Source organism: Ambystoma mexicanum, chromosome 1p (assembly GCF_040938575.1).
Source record: "Ambystoma mexicanum isolate Mex_15411 chromosome 1p, UKY_AmexF1_1, whole genome shotgun sequence".
Classification (NCBI taxonomy): Eukaryota; Metazoa; Chordata; class Amphibia; order Caudata; family Ambystomatidae; genus Ambystoma; species Ambystoma mexicanum.
This window is the reverse complement of record NC_090921.1, coordinates 1249344135-1249359860: the sequence shown is the minus strand read 5'-3', so window position 1 is coordinate 1249359860 and position 15726 is coordinate 1249344135. Positions and strand designations below refer to the sequence as shown.

General features: G+C 46.6%; 1 pseudogene; it reads left to right on the top strand.

The window, feature by feature from the left end:
* The window catches only part of LOC138452628 (leucine-rich repeat-containing protein 4B pseudogene), an 889435-nt pseudogene that overhangs the window by 159579 nt on the left and 714130 nt on the right, over positions 1 to 15726 (top strand).

Genomic DNA, 15726 nt, shown 5'->3' with positions numbered 1-15726 from the left:
TTAAAAAGCAGAGCTAAAGTAAAATAACATTCAGGTTTTTTAGAGATGATATGAAACACATAAAAACCACGTAATAAACCAACCGGAATATATTCAAATAGTTATAGTAACATTCTGTAAAAACAGTATGCTTGTAACTTTAGTTACTCATCCTGGTGGAAGCCTGCAATTACCAGCATGCAAATTCATGCAGGCCTTAAAAACTTGAATTTACATTTTAAAGAGTGAAATAGAACGCATCATGCGGCCATCAATGTATGGTCATGGTTTCTCACAGCATGCAGCTTTATGCCCCCCTCCCCATCCAACCCTTCACCATCTGCACTACTTAAGGGGCAATAGTCTTTTCAAATCACCCACTCACTGCTGTGTCTGCTGCCATTTAACTTTAATTTCACTTTAATGTGCCTTAATGTAAAACAAAGGCAAACTGAAGTAGAGCTTATCTGAGCTCGGAGTTAATCTTGCTCACTGTGGACAGCCGATCACTGCAGTTCTCGGAATCTGGGTGGCCATGCCATGGTGTAGAGTCACGTGGGCAGTGCCATGAGGCATAGGCAGTGTGTGAGGCTGACCAGGGCCCCACTGCCATAAGGGTTCTACAGGCACCAGATGCCTGCTTCCAGCATAGAAAGGATTATTATTATTTTTTTTTTAATAGGGTTGCCCTACCTCAAATTAAGAGGCTCGGCTCGCTTTCTGTTGGTCTTGGTGAAGCAGCGTGTGTCACCTCTCAAACTCCTGCTGCGACGCTCTTGAGAAAGCCGCCCCCATCCCAGCAGCCCACTAGACGCTGCAGAGTGCTTCATAAGCACTGCTCATCACTTTCCTTCTTAAAACAGAGCATTCAAGAGGGAGCGATTTACATGTGATGGCCTATTTAAGAGACCATTGTTTTGGAGAAGACATTCTTAACGTTTCCTTGTTAAGAACTGCAAAGAAACATTTTTATTTTGAAAGCAGATGCAAAGCACCAATTAGCTGCCAAAAATATGTGCCTTCCTCAAGTACAGTTAAACATACCACACAAAACTTTTTTTTAACTATCTGCCTTATTTTCACATGTTCATATTTACCACGCCAAAGAAAATGCTTATTTTAGGTGGAATGTAACCTTTTCCTCACGTTATTTATGAAGCATGCCTTTGTCAAACATTGAAACACAAATAGGTGACCTTTTCCCACCTTACCTTTTGTTATAAGTGTTAAAGTATTGAAAGTACACTTTCAAAATCCACAGGCCATTTTTGGCCTTCTCCTGAATTGTATTCTGGTATTTGTAGTCCCCCATCCAAGGTGGGGAGAGGAGGGGCAGATAATGCCACAATTGTAAACTTTTTGCTTAGCATATATATATTTTATTTAAACTTTTTTATTTAGGTTGGCGAGTTTAGCATATTTTGATAAGGATTTATATATTTGTGTGAGTACTTTACTATGGTTGGTGTACTTTTCAAGTTCTCTTTATAAAACTGAGTATTGTTCGAAGCCGAACGTGGGGGTAGGAAAGGTAAGGATGAGAGGGCAAGTGAGTCATGACTATAAACGCAGGATGTGGCAAGAGAGGCGGCAAACCTAGAGACTGGAGGGGTTATGTTATCTTGTTCTGGCCCTGTGCTGATTTTAGTCGAGTATACAGGTGGGTGGACAGCATCTGCCCACTTTATTCAAGGTGTGGATGCATCCCGTTAGATGTTTTTGAGGTCAGCATTTTTAAAAAAATGTGCTCGCTCAAGGGCTTGGCTACTAGGATTCCACCCCAGGTTGTCATGTTTCCAGTGCAGACCCTTACCACAAGACCACATAACATAAAAGAGTCATCAATGCACACGTCTCCTGTTTGGATTTTGTTTTCCTTGGAATGTTTCATTATAAATTGTTGGGTTTGATGGTTGGGCATCTCGTATACTTCGTAGCATGGTAATTGGAAATTCTCCCCTCTCAGGTATTATTCCAGTGTCAATTACTTTTTTTGAAAGGCCAATGCTCATTTGTCTTGTGCACTTTCTTCGAAAGGGAAAGGCCTATTGAATTAAATTTGTATATTTCACTTTAAAATATGTTCACTTACTGTGCATATATCGATGGGTGGCAGCTTTTGATTTTTGCTACAGGGGCAGAGATTCTCAAACTGAAGGACATGAGGGAGCTTTACCCAACCCCAGGTCAAAACAACACATTTTACTGCACAGTTGGAGCAGGAAAAGACAAAGGCCATATGCATATGATTTACAGGAAGGTCTAACATATAACATATCAGCAACAGTCCCCTAACCTGCTGAGTTGTCTTTGCAGCATTTTGCTATAGGATCCCTAGCCACACCCGTAAAGCATATTTGGCCTGCCCACACACTCCAAAGGTCAGGTGGTCCATTAATGAGGCTCCTTTCCAATTTTGAAGTAAACAGCATTTTCTAATTTTGCAAGATGCATGATAACACGTCACCAAGCCTGAACCCAGCTGTAGAGTAGAAAGAAACCCTGCCACAATCAGTGATTTAGATGTGAATGACAAGAAGAATGGTGCACCTATACCCTTTGCCCTCATGTACTCCGTGCCTATGCATATATTATTTAGCCCCCACATTTTTTTAGGACTTGAGCCCTGTTCATTTTGTTAACATTTGAAGAACTAAAAACCCATAATTCCCTGCCTCAAGACCTCCCAGGTGAATTGGCCCTATCACACCATAAGGCAACGCGATCATGCAGTAGACGTAACCTGCCCTGACTGCCCCAGGGCCAAACCCTGCCCTGACATCACATCCTTGGAACCTGCTTGGAGTTAATTTCTTTTGACACGGAACATAATCCCTCTCTGTAGCAATCACCATAATGTTGCAATGCCTTACACAGTCAGATGGTGTTTTCAAACAAAAGTTTCAAAAATACCATTTATAAACAATAGTTCTACCAGGTATATCTGGGAAGAAGTGTGTTCAAGTTCCTGAATTGCAGGCTGGTCACAAATCCCAGCTTCTCCACTTAACCAAAGTGTGTGCTCCCGGCTCTATCCTTTTATCTGACTATCCCTTATCTATTTAAGGTATTCAACTCACACATGCTACTTCAACAAAAAGTCTCACTCCTGATATTTCCATATAGGTAAATATTAACAGTGACAATTCTTATACTGGAACTCACCTTTAATTTCTCTCTTGCTTTGCATCTAGCAACATGTTATTAATTTAACTTCACATGATACCGTGACTGTAATATTTTCTGTAATATCACTGATGTCAGTATTTATGCAAATGAAGGGGGGGTGGCACACACCTTTTGCCGCCCAAGGCACTGCAAATTCTAGGGCTGGCCCTGCAAGTCCGGTGCCGCTTGGCGACATTCTTGTCCACCCAATTTCTAATGCGTGAAGCCAGAGTTTCACCTCCATTTATAAAGGGGCCAGTGAAACGGCTACCCCCTACTGCACGGTTCCTCGCAGCTGCCCCTTCCTCCTGCTCCCCCAGTACAGATTCGGTCCCTCGTGTCCCGTGGTCCCTGCCCCTCGTTTTCGCCACAGTTCCCTCTTTCTGCGCGCAACGAGCTAGTCTCTCGCCTCCTCCCGCCCTCCATCTCAGACCTCATGGAGTTTAACACCGCAGCTAATGTCCACCACTGCGGTTAGCGCCTCCATCCTCCTGCTTTTCACAAATTACCTCCTCCCAGCATCTGACAGGGCGTGAGCTTTCCTTCTGCTCCTCGCAGTCCTAGTTCTCCCTTCCTCGCATCTCTGGTTCACCCCCTCCTGCTTGTCAGAACCCTCCCGCCCCTCATCGATCTTCTCACAGCTGTGACTCTACCCCCAAGCCCCCACCCGCCACTGCCTCTATCCTCCTGCTGCACTCCTCAGCCCTGGTTGGTTGTTCTCCTTCTCATCTCTGACGCTCTCTTGCTCTCGCCGTTTGCTCGTCACTGCGCAGGCGCTCTTCTCGCCCCCACTCCTGGAAAGGTTTGAGTCTTTGCTTCTCGCTCTTTCTGCTTCTTGCAGCTCTGGATCCCTTCCTATCTCCCCCACACCCGCCGCCCCGAGACTTTTCTGCCGTGGGTCTCTCGAGTCCCCCGGGGATCCCTCCACCCCTCTGCTGTCACACGAGACTGATACTCTCATCGTTCGTCCTGCTCCCACAATTCAGCACCGCCGTCTCCGGACAGCTCTGGCACCGGAGCCTGCCTCCCCTCCCCATTCCCTTTTGCTCAAATCTCTGGGCTGGTCGCTCTTCCTCACGCTCCTCTCCCTTCCCTCATCCTTCTGACATCTTTTCCTTGCTCCCCTTTTCCTGATTCTCACAGGCCTGGCTCTCCCTGCGTCCCTTCTCCTCACGGCTCGTCCATTTTCTGCTGAGAGCTATGGCACTCCTCCCTGCAGGTCCTCGCTGCATATTCTCTCCCACACTGAGCTATCCCCCCTCCCCTCCCCTGCAACTCAGAGAAGAAAGTGGTGATAGTGCTGCGTGCCCTGCAAAACTCCCCACGCCATAGCGATTGGGCGGTGTGTTGTCCCTAGTTGCTGGATGTGGGGGTTTTCTGCCACGCAGTTCCTGGCTGGCCCTGACAGCAGGGTGGCACTCACCTCTCCTCCCATCTACCTCTGAGACAAGAGAGAATCCCTGCTCACTTCACGCCACCATTCATTTCTGGATGGGAGGTTAGATTATCCCACCTCCCTAACCCACCTGCCCGGCCCTGCTGAGGCACAGCGCCCAGCTCAAGCACAAGTCAATGGATGCTGTTTCCCTGGCTACCCCAAGCTCTGATGGTTGCATGGGGAAGTGATTGGGGGGGGGGGGGTCCTGCCTCGAACACCTACAACCTGGATTCTGATGGAGGGGTGCCCCCAACCCCGACCGATTTTAATGACTGCTCCTGGGTGTCACCTCTGCTTATGAAGGATGGGTAATGCGCTGCTTTAGAAGACCCCCCTCTTTTCTATTGTATGTGCCTGCGGGCCATTTCTCACATGACTCCCCTGATAGAGCTTCGAGAGATTATCGAGCAGATCAGGGAGGGCAGCTCCTGGGAAACTGGGCCAGGGAGAGAGATGTGTGGCCCTGTCAAATGGCAGGAGGCCAGAGCAACGCCCGAAGATGGCTTTACTAATCAGAGCGCGGGTTCAGGGGGGGGGGGCTCCGCATCCATAGGGGGTCCTGGGGCGGTGCAGTGCATCGGGCGGGGGTTGGGGGGGGGTGCCATTCATGGCATGCATTCCTCTCTGGCACCCTGCAATCCTCAAACACCTGCTTGAGGTTCCACTCTTACCAACGGCCTGCAGACGTAGCTATGCTGTGTTGCAAAGTTGTTTTACTATGTCAGATAGACACCACAGTAGTGTCAGATTGCCAAGGCGAGTCCAAAAGCAGGCACACTGGGCCCAAACTGTTTCTAATGTTCAAGGAATGAGGCAAGGGAGGGAGTGGAGAAAAGAAAAGAGGGTAACTAATAAGAGACCAACTGGGTAAGACGCCATCTAGTGGTCAAATGCAGAAGGACGTGTTTGTAAAAGTTTGGGCGTGTGATTCTCCAATAAAAATGAAAGATGCAAGACCTGCGTACATTGAAAGATGTCTGTATAGAAGGGGAGGGCAGCTTTAATATGCAGCATTATAATTGTAGTGCATGGCTGCGTGATGGATTTGCGAAGTGCTCACATGACTCTTTGAAACATGGCGGCTTCTGTTGGCTGACGAAGGATGAGTGTCTCCAACATAACAAACACGAGCACATTAATCATGCTGAGCCAAGATGGCAGCAGCGGGCAAGTCCAGGATTGGCTGTGTGATAGGGGACCGTGACTCGGAATGGCGGGAAAGGCGAGGTTAGAATGGCGCGCGCCTTTCTATATGCAGCGCCAGCCTTGGCAGCCTGATGGCAGCAGATGTTTTTGTGGCATCGTTGTGGAGATCTTGTAGTGAATGCAGAGGAGTTCAGGATATGTTGTTACTGGGTGGGGAGGAGGGAAGGCCTCCCATAGCATCTTAGGACTATCCCACCTGCTAGAGGGGTTATATGCCACTCGACCGAAGGACTTTGTAAGTAGTGCATTGAAAGGAGGGGTTCTCGAGGGCAATTATTGTTTGTTTCTCCATATGAAATACCCAGACAACCCGACTAACCCCACTAACAACTGTCTTATACTCGGCATACCGATACGCTGAAGAAACAAGACACATACCTTTGCCACAAAAAACAAAACACCCCAACCTACAGGCAATCTGCCAACTCTTCACATCACACAAGACGCACATAAAACACCACCATTCAACCACCCACCAAACAGCACACAAGTCAATCAGCAAACACATAACGGCACACAGTTACCAGTTTTTCTGAACTGAAGCTACCAACAGCACATCAATGCCCCCTTGTGCTTTTTCAGTTCACTCCGACTAACCAGTACAAACCACAATAACACAACATAACGGGTCTAAATATCCTGGGAAGTCCCGGGATGAGATGTCTGGCAATGCTATTAGAAGAAATTATTTCACTTTCCATATAATGTCTTTGCTGGAAATGTTCGTTTTCCAGGAAGTCTGAGGTGGATTTTTTTGTACGGTTTTAAAGCTACATTCTTTGTTGCTCTTTACAAGATGAATACACCTGCAGTTCTGCAGATGTTTTGGCCTACGACTCCCATGGTCCCTCTCCATGCAGAATAACTGCTGGCGCTATAGGGAGTTCTAGGCCAGAACATCTAGAGAGCCTCAAGTTGCCTCAAGTTGCCTACCCGTACTAAGTGTGATCTAGTTTAGGATTCATTTGTTTGTAATAATTAGCTTTTCCTCATGTCACTGGTGGCTTACCCTTCTCTCTGTTCTTCAAGGATTCCTTCTTGTTGGCACCATCTCAAGTTGTGTTTTGCCCCATTGAGAATTCTCCCTCCCTTTCCTACTAGTTCTCTGAGGAATCGCCTATTGCATGTAGAGCTTTGCAAAATCCCAAATTAATATGTTTCACTTAAAATAAATGTTTCTTTTGATAAAGTATTTAACTGTGCTTCTTTCCTTTCAAACGCCCATTAAAATCTACTTCTCTTCTATGACCATTAGCTTTGCTTCCCGTCCATGGCGTGTTTGTCTGAATACCCTTTCTCCTGAGCTCCAACTTCAACCTGTGGAGATTACCAACAGAGTCAAACAGCAAGCTGGATAAGTCTTGCCCTCCATAGTTCTGAGGCTTGCTTGGTCAGTCTCCACATCGATGATAAGCTGGGCGGAGAAGCAGGTTTCTGCTCATTGCAGTCTGAAGATACAGGTGAAGGACGTGACTTACGCTTCCCTCTCCTTCCTACTCCCGTGAGTCGCTGTGTTGAGATCAGGGCGAGCAAGGGAACCTGAAGTGAGGCCACAGAGAATCACTCCCTCCTTAGATACGTCTCCTTGGAATCCTCTAAAGCTCTCTGGGGGGGGGTGTAACATATCCTCTTTTCGCCTCAGTCGAAATGTACGTCGAAGAGCTGCTTTTAACAAACTCTAGATAATGTGGACGATTCCTCAGAGAGCCTGTGATGTCAGCTGATCAAATAGTTGCATGTCCCAGTGTGGCTTAGCACTTTTCCATGTGCAGCCAATGAGAACGAAAGAGGCCATGGTTAGACTCAATCCTTAGGCCTTGAGTGTCACGGTGTTTGCTCAGTAGCACCTTGCATCAAACCACATCCTGTCTTACTTACAGGAGCACCAGAGTTTATTTATCTCTCTACCACCGCGATGTTCAAGGAATTGTGTCCACCGCAGCTTCTCCCCACATCATTGCCTGCCAAGCACTGCCAATCCTGGAGAGTTGCCTTCCCCATCCATGCACAGTAACTGCAGAGGTTCACCTTGAGATGTTTTCACTTCTCAAATAGTCCCCAGCTTCTAGCACAATACCCTTTGCTCCTTTCTTCACCCAGTATTCTCCTTCATGAAACAACCTTCTAGCAGACACCTTCATCAATTCCCTACCCCTCCTCAGAATTGGTTTACCCCTTTGCCATTCTACCCTCTTTACTGCTGTATGCCACTTCCATGCTCTTTCATACTCACCAGGAGCACCCGTTTCATTGAAGACACCTGCTCTGTATAGAACTCTTATCATCTCCAAAGTTACATCGCAGAGGGACCTGCTTTTGTCACTACCTCCTCTGGACCATCGTCAACCACCCTCCTGAACGCTGGCTGCATTCTTCATGTTGCAGAGCTAGATGTGCACCTCCAACTGCAGACCACTCTCATCCCTGTATTGACCCTGCACCCATTCACCCAGCGCATTCCCAAGAGTGATGTGTCTAGACCTGTTGGAGACAAACCCACATGGTCCTCTCCAGAATCGACTTAACATACGCGCTCCAAAACTCCAACAATCCTTTGTTCCTACCACTGCTCCAGCTCGATGTATGCATTACGGTTTTGCATATATCCTCTGGACGAGTAGCCGAGTGCCCAACCCCACTTCCTTGCCATCTGCTGTCAAGAGCGCATAAGGCAATAGATATATGTTGGCGTATGCACTGTAGTTTAGGGGCAATTCAGATGGTAACACTTTGCATGTATGTAACAGACACAGTTTTGACTTTTGGCTCGCATGACATGGAACATGTTGCCCTGTATGCTCGGATCCATTCCATCCATTTCCCAACTCAAAAAACGCCTCAAAACATATCTGTTTGATGAAGAACCTGATTGAGTTTTATCATATTCTTTTTATTCGTTCTAGAATGTTTTGTTGTATGGTTTTGTGAGCACCCTGAGGCCTTTGGGCACGTTGGCGCTATATAACAATTTCATAGAATAGAATAAACACCCAGCTGATCTTTTTTTTAGTCAGGTAGTGACAGGAACTGTGAGGACAGGAGCTGGCAATAAGCAAACCGATATATAGAGAAAACAGAGATAAGCAAATATACTGAGTAACATAGATTGATCAGAATACAACATTTACTGGAACATAAGGGGTCTCCAGGGAGATTAGGGAAAGACCTGGGGATCGGTACCAGCAGATTACTCTTAACAACAATCGTGCAGCAATGTCATGGGTAGGACATGCTGATGAGATGTTTGTCATCAGTGTAAGGGTGAAGCTGGAGACCATATACTAAATATTCAAACAAAGAGGTACCCACGTTTATGACAAACATCACTCTTGCCATTAATTTAAATTATTTTCAAAGGGAGAGAACATGTGCTTCAAGAGTTACATAAAACCAAAGAAAGAAATCTGTAGGGTGCAAGCTTAATGTAATACAAAGAAAAAGTGTTTTTTTGTTTAGATTCTTTGAAATTACAAATATTTTTTAACATGAATTTGATAATATTGAAAAAAGAAAAAAAAACATAAGACATAACAGTCACAATATATACATAAATCATAAAAGAACAAAAGCAAACCATCCTTATAAAACAATTGAAATGGTTTTTACCAAATTAATTGGATAACACTGCAGGAGACGGATTGCTGCTGCAGAGGAGGCTACTAGGGTGTATTAAAAATTACCCTAGTAGGTTGGTAAAGGGTATCAAGCATGATTGATTGGTATGCATGACTTTTGTTATCTGCCAAGACCATATACTAAGACAGGTAAGACTCCAACAGACTAGACTAGACTAAGGCAACATCATTCTTTCCTTTTTCTGATCTTGATGGAGAGCAACCTAGGGGTTACACTGTACACGGATGCAGAGCTGATTGATGCACAACAGTGAACCAATTTGCAACCAAGGCGGAAAACAGGGTGGATAGAAAAACCCCAGCACAGATTAGGGAAAGAAAAAAAGCAAAGAGCAGAAACCGTATACAGATGCTGTAGACAGAAGCTATATAAGCACAAACGTAGAAGAGACACATGAATGCTGGCATAGAGGAAATCATTTATTTATTTATTGGACATTCATATGGCGCCTATACACATGTGTATCCAGGTGCCACTCATGGGCGGAGAATCACAAGTACAGGGACTACCAGGGAAATAGGCAAACAAGGGTTTCACACAAAGAACCTGGAAACCTAGGATCTAGGAATATCATGAAACATAAAGCATCAGTCACAGATAAGACAGCAGGTCTCTGCTAACTCAGCAAATACATGTTTAAGGAATCTAAGTACACTGGAGAGCAGGTACCTCACCTATGGACGTAAGTCTAGTGATACAGCAAGAATAAAAGAAACCCGAAAGCGGATACATTCCAGGTTGCTGCTAACTTAGCAACTACATGGTATTGGAAAACAGGAGAACACGCCAGTAAAGCATGAAACTTGGATTGCAGAGAGAAAGAGGGGGCAGCAGCTTTGCCAGAAACAGGGTGAGTCTGTGAGCTGGGGGAAGGTGGATGACTGCTCACAGCAAAACAAAATGTTTGAAGAAAGTTAGAAAAGCAGCACAAATTCCGTCAGAATAATGATTCGCTTTAACAGCAGACGAGACAGGAGCTGGAAAACAGCTACAGCGGGCAGAATTCAGAAGCAAGATAGCAAGCAATGGTTAGAAAACACACAAAGTAGGAACTCCCAGTAAAAACAGTTGATAGAACAACTGCTACTGTTTAAAGTGAACTTATGAAATCGCTACCAGCTCACAGGCCAACAGGGTGGCGCTGAATAAGCCCACTCAAGCTCTTGGCTGTCTAGCCTGTAGTGGCATGAAGCAGGTGAATGTAATCAGGGTCTCTCCAGCTCTAAGCAGCTTGCTGCAAGTGAATGCACTTAGTATTCCCCCCCAGCCTTCCCGCTCTCTGCCTCATGGATAGCATACATCTACCAGAATGCATCGGTTGGTTTAACTCAACACCCAGAATGAAACATGAATTTACTTTAGGAACAGAGGCTATGAATGAGTGCATGCAGCGATGCTGAGTGGCAGGCGGGTATGATCCCAACATCTGCTAGCAGTGCCAAGCCATTTCTGATGTTCCTCTTCTGGGTGGTGTGACCCCACTACCTCTTTGCACCACTCCACTGCTGCATGGTAAGCTACCTCTCACTCTGCCACTACCCCTAGAGGTGTTTCAGGTGCCATACTTCCTAACCCTGTGCATGCTGTTTCTCCACGTGGTTCCCCTTTTATACTATTTCCAGTCCTGGCACCCACTTTCAAGGTGGGTGTGGGGAGCCCTTTACCACTATGCACCAATACTGCATGCTAGAATAGCAGCTGAAACACCCATTGAAGCGGCCCTCGCTCCAGGTCTACTGCTCGCAAGATCACTCACCTCTAATTTTAGCCTCCAGCCTGTTTCCGAATTCCTTTAGTTCCTGAAAGCTCTAATGTCTGTGCCTCAGCAGCTCTGGCCTGGACTTTTACTAATATTGACCCTGCCACCCTCAGGAGGGGATGTCCCCTCAATTGGGGTGTGGTCTGCACCCTTCAATGTGGCCCCTGCAGCCCCCTGTAATGTGGCCCACGATTCACCATGAGCTGTGGAGGCCCCCCGACGTTGCTCTCTGTCCCATGATAGGCCCTGAGCTCCTCAGCTCTCCTACCCCCTCTCCAGCTCAGCACGTCTCTGCAGCCCCCCACCCCAAATTTTGACTGCAAGTCAACCCTGTTTGCAGGTTGTTGAGGACAAATTCTGCCTCGACATTTTTTATTTTCTTTTCCGTCTGGTACAGCACCAAGAGGAGCAGCTCAGTGGAGCATGCCACTGTCCACGTGACCTCCATTGCAACCAATCACAGGGAGGCATATATTTGCAGGGATACTGCTCCAAAGGCCCCATGCGAGGCTGAGACAGTCAAGCTTTTTTATCCTCAAAGGTGCGCAGAGTCCTAGATCATATTGCTGGGGAATTTCTCAACCATGCGCTGGTGGTCATACTTGGAGGGGTGCCTCTCAAGGATCTTCATAGTTTGTGCCACCTAGACTCCTTGTATTGCTGCATCACATCTCACCCCCAGGGCCAGAGCATCCATGCAACATATTGTAAACCCCCCTTGGCCACACATGTTACCCTCAATGACGCAGCACTCATTTGCGTCCTCGTTAGTTTGACACTCTCTAAAACCCCAACTACAAATACCAACTCTCCCCAAACTTGGGTGGAATTGTCAGGAGCCACCGAAGACTGTGCGGCTGAAGATTGGCATTGTGTAGATTGTCTGCAGCTCCTGGCTTCCTCTCAGACATGGACGAGAAGGCAGCAGCATGTGACGTGGCAAAAAGAGCTCTGACTGGCCCTAGATGCTAGTGTTTTTATTAACCCTATGGCCACCACACATTCCCTATAGAGGCTTGAAAGGACTGGTTCTCAAAACTTGACGTGATTTTGGGAAATTAGCGGGTCGTCCGAAAAGGACACATTCACATAAGTAATGTCTCTGAAAATAAACAACCCTTAATTTGACAATAGATTAAACAAGTGGCATGTAATGGTGAAATGATGTTCTACAGTCGGGCCTGCAATATAGACATAGGGCATCATTACAAGTTTGTCGGTATGGTAAGAACGGTGCTGGTAAGCTACTGGCACCGTTGTTACTGCACCAGAGACTACGAGGTCTGCAGGCGGGTGCCTTTCCACCCGCCAGGTCTGACCTGGCGGGCCGAACAGCAGCACCCACTGGCAGTACTTGTCGGATGCAACGGCACCATTCATGAATGGTGCCGGTGCATCCGTCCTCCCGCTTCCCATTGAGTCCAATGGGACTGGGGAGCAATATTTTCCGGCACCCGGCAATGGGCAATTATCGGGACCGCCTGCGCTGTAATGCCCGAGTAAGTCCCCATTGCCGGGCGCTGGAAAAAAAATGACTCTGACGGCAGCCGTGCCGTTTTTACCAGCACAGCTACCGCTGGACTCATAATGAGGTCCATTGTACCCAAAAGACAGTTACCAAATCTTAACCAGGCAGGAACTGATGCATAAAACAATGTACCCAATGCGTGCCTTGGCTCCAGAGTTGGATGGAAGTGGTTTCAAAATTAAGTAACCCTGCAAGTAAAATTCAATCCTGCCATGTTGCTAGTCACAGTAAATACTGTTCATAGTCCAGACGAAAAAGCCATGTAACGGTCCACCAATGGTGCCTGGAGGGAGGTAGAGGGTGAATCCCTTAAGTTGATTATTTAAAAAAAAATGTATTTAACATTTGTATTGCGTGCCAAGCCCTGACACATCAGGGCGATGGTTACAAGAATAGTAACAGGGTGACACAGAGATACACAGTTACTGAGATACAGGTATAGAGATGCAGGAATGTAGAGAGATACATACATCAAAATCAAGTTTCGTAAAGCTCTGAAATCTTTTCTTTTTAGATAATGAGACTCTCGATTGAAAAATCTCAGTCCTTCTCCCCAGTCCTCCATCTTTTAAATGTTTTAGGTACTTTGTGCTCATCTCCAGACTGATACCATCTGTCCTTGTGCAGGGTATAAATATTTCAAAATCAAAATCAAATAATTACAGCGATGCAGGCATAGAGATGCAGGAATATACGGAGACAAATACGGTGATACGGGTACATAGGCAGAGATACTAGTTCAAGAAGATTGAGGGCGGTGGTGCAGCAGTTTCAGAGCATAGACTGGATGGTGATGGCGGGATCCAGTGTCTATGTTTCACTCAGCTATGGGGTCCTGGGAAAACAGGAAGGTTTTGAGTTGCTTGCGGAAGACCCAATATGAGGGTTGTGATCTTAGTTTGAGTGGGAGATTGTTCCACTGTCCTGCAGCGAGGGCCTGGAAGCTGCCCCCCCCACACTCTTTTCAGTCTGTAGGGTGGGATGGTTAACCGGTTGGAGTAGGTCGATCGGGTGGGTCTAGATTATTGATTTTTTATTATTTTTTGTGAGAGATATCTAGGTGCTTTGTTGGTTATGCATTTATGTGTGATGGCTAGTGTTTTGAAAAGGATGTGCTGCCTAATGGGTAGCTAGTGGGATTTTTTCCGAGCCGCCGAGATGTGCTCCTGTTTTGGAATATTGAGTGCGGCTCTGAGGGTGTTGTTTTGAATTACATGGAGTTTGTTGCGGTTTCGTGTGGAGGTGTCTGCAAAGAGTGCATTGCAGTAGTCCAGCCTAGACCTTATGAGTGCCCTAGCAATTGTGAGTCATGTGTCTTGGGACAGGACGATCTGGAGGTGTGAATGATTTTTGTCGTGTATGCCGCTGAGGAGGCGATGGTGCTGACCTGTCTGTTCAGTCACAGGGTGGCATCCAGGTATACTCCCAGTGTTTCTACGATGTTGTATGCTGGTATGGTGATACCATCAATAGTGAATGCTTTGTAGTTGTGGTCAAGTTTGTTGAGGGAGGTCTATGAGCATGTCAGGAGAATCTCGGTTTTCGCGTCATTTAAGTACAGCATGTTGGCAGACATCCATGCTTGACCTGTGTGATAGATGGAGCTTAGGGTGGTGGAGTTGGTAGTATAGTTGCCTGAGATAGGTAAAAGTATGTGTTTGATAATCCGACACTGTCTAGGATGTCGAATATGGGAGAGACTCCGGACCCATGGGGACTCCTAAGGTCATCGGGGTGGGTGGAGCAGAGGCTATGTCAGAGAACACTCTGAAGGATCTGTTGGACAGGAATGATGAGATTCAGGTAGGGGCTTGCTCTGGGAAAAGCTCAGCTGAGGCGAGGTGCTGGCAGAGGATGCAAAGGTCAACTAGGTTGAAGGCTGGTGACAGGTCTAGAAGGAGTAGGAGGGAGACCTTGCCGGAGTCTTTGGCCTGTCCATCTGTTTTTTTAGATACAGGAGGACTGATTCTGTGCCGCTTCCTGGTCTAAATCCTGATTGTCTTAGGCCGAAGAGGTCCTTGGCTTCCAGGAAGGATTGGATTTGGAGATATGCTACTCTATCAAGTATTTTGAGTGGGAATTGGACTGTGGTGATGGGGATGTCCAGGTCTAGAGAGTTTCTTTTTTTTAGCAGGTGTAGGACCCATGCATCCTTGAGGTTGGTGGGGACTTTGCAGGTGGGGAAGGAGGCATTAATCAGGGCATTGATAAAGGATGCCCATTCTGTGGCGCAGTCCTTGATTACTGCAACTGGACAGGTGTCACTTTGGGTTTCAGGCTTTGGATGATGTTCAAGGTTTCTTGTGATGAGACTGGCTTAAAGTGGAATGCCAGGGGTGCTGGTGGAGGTGGTGTTGTCTTGGTGGGGGGGATTGGGGTGAAGGAGTCCTGTTTTTGTCCAATCATTTTCTGAAGGGAGTCCAATTTGCCAAGCAGTGTGTTTTGAAAGCCAGCACACCATGCTTTGTCTTTGTTGCAGCTGTCTTTGGGGATGGATGGTGTTTCTAGCTTGCGTTGAATAGCAAAGAGTTCTGGTGAGCTAGAACTGGAGTTGGCCATTCTTTCATTGTATGTGGACTTTTCAGCGAGATCCGTATATAGGGGGTAGAAAAGCATGGCATGCCAACTGGATGGGAGGAGCGGGATGCTGTGCCAAGCCTCGTGGAGGGAAAACATGGGTATGGTGGAAGGTCTATACTATGGATTCATGAATGCCCACTAAACCAATGTCAGCCCTGCTTAAGCTCCAGAAGCAAGGTTGCACATACGTTCAGAACAGAATGTAGGTACCGTTGGCACTAATGTTTTCCTTTCCTTGTTACAGGTGCAGAGATTGAACGCCGGCAGTTTCGACCGACATCCCGAAAATGTACAGCAAGCACTGGCAGTTGTGTGTAGTGAGGTAAGAAAGCTCAACGGGTTGAGCACTCGTTACTGTGATCTGTGTTTGATCTGCAGGTTCAAATCCTAGCAAGGTCCACTCATCCTTCTGAGGTCGATAAAGTCAGTACT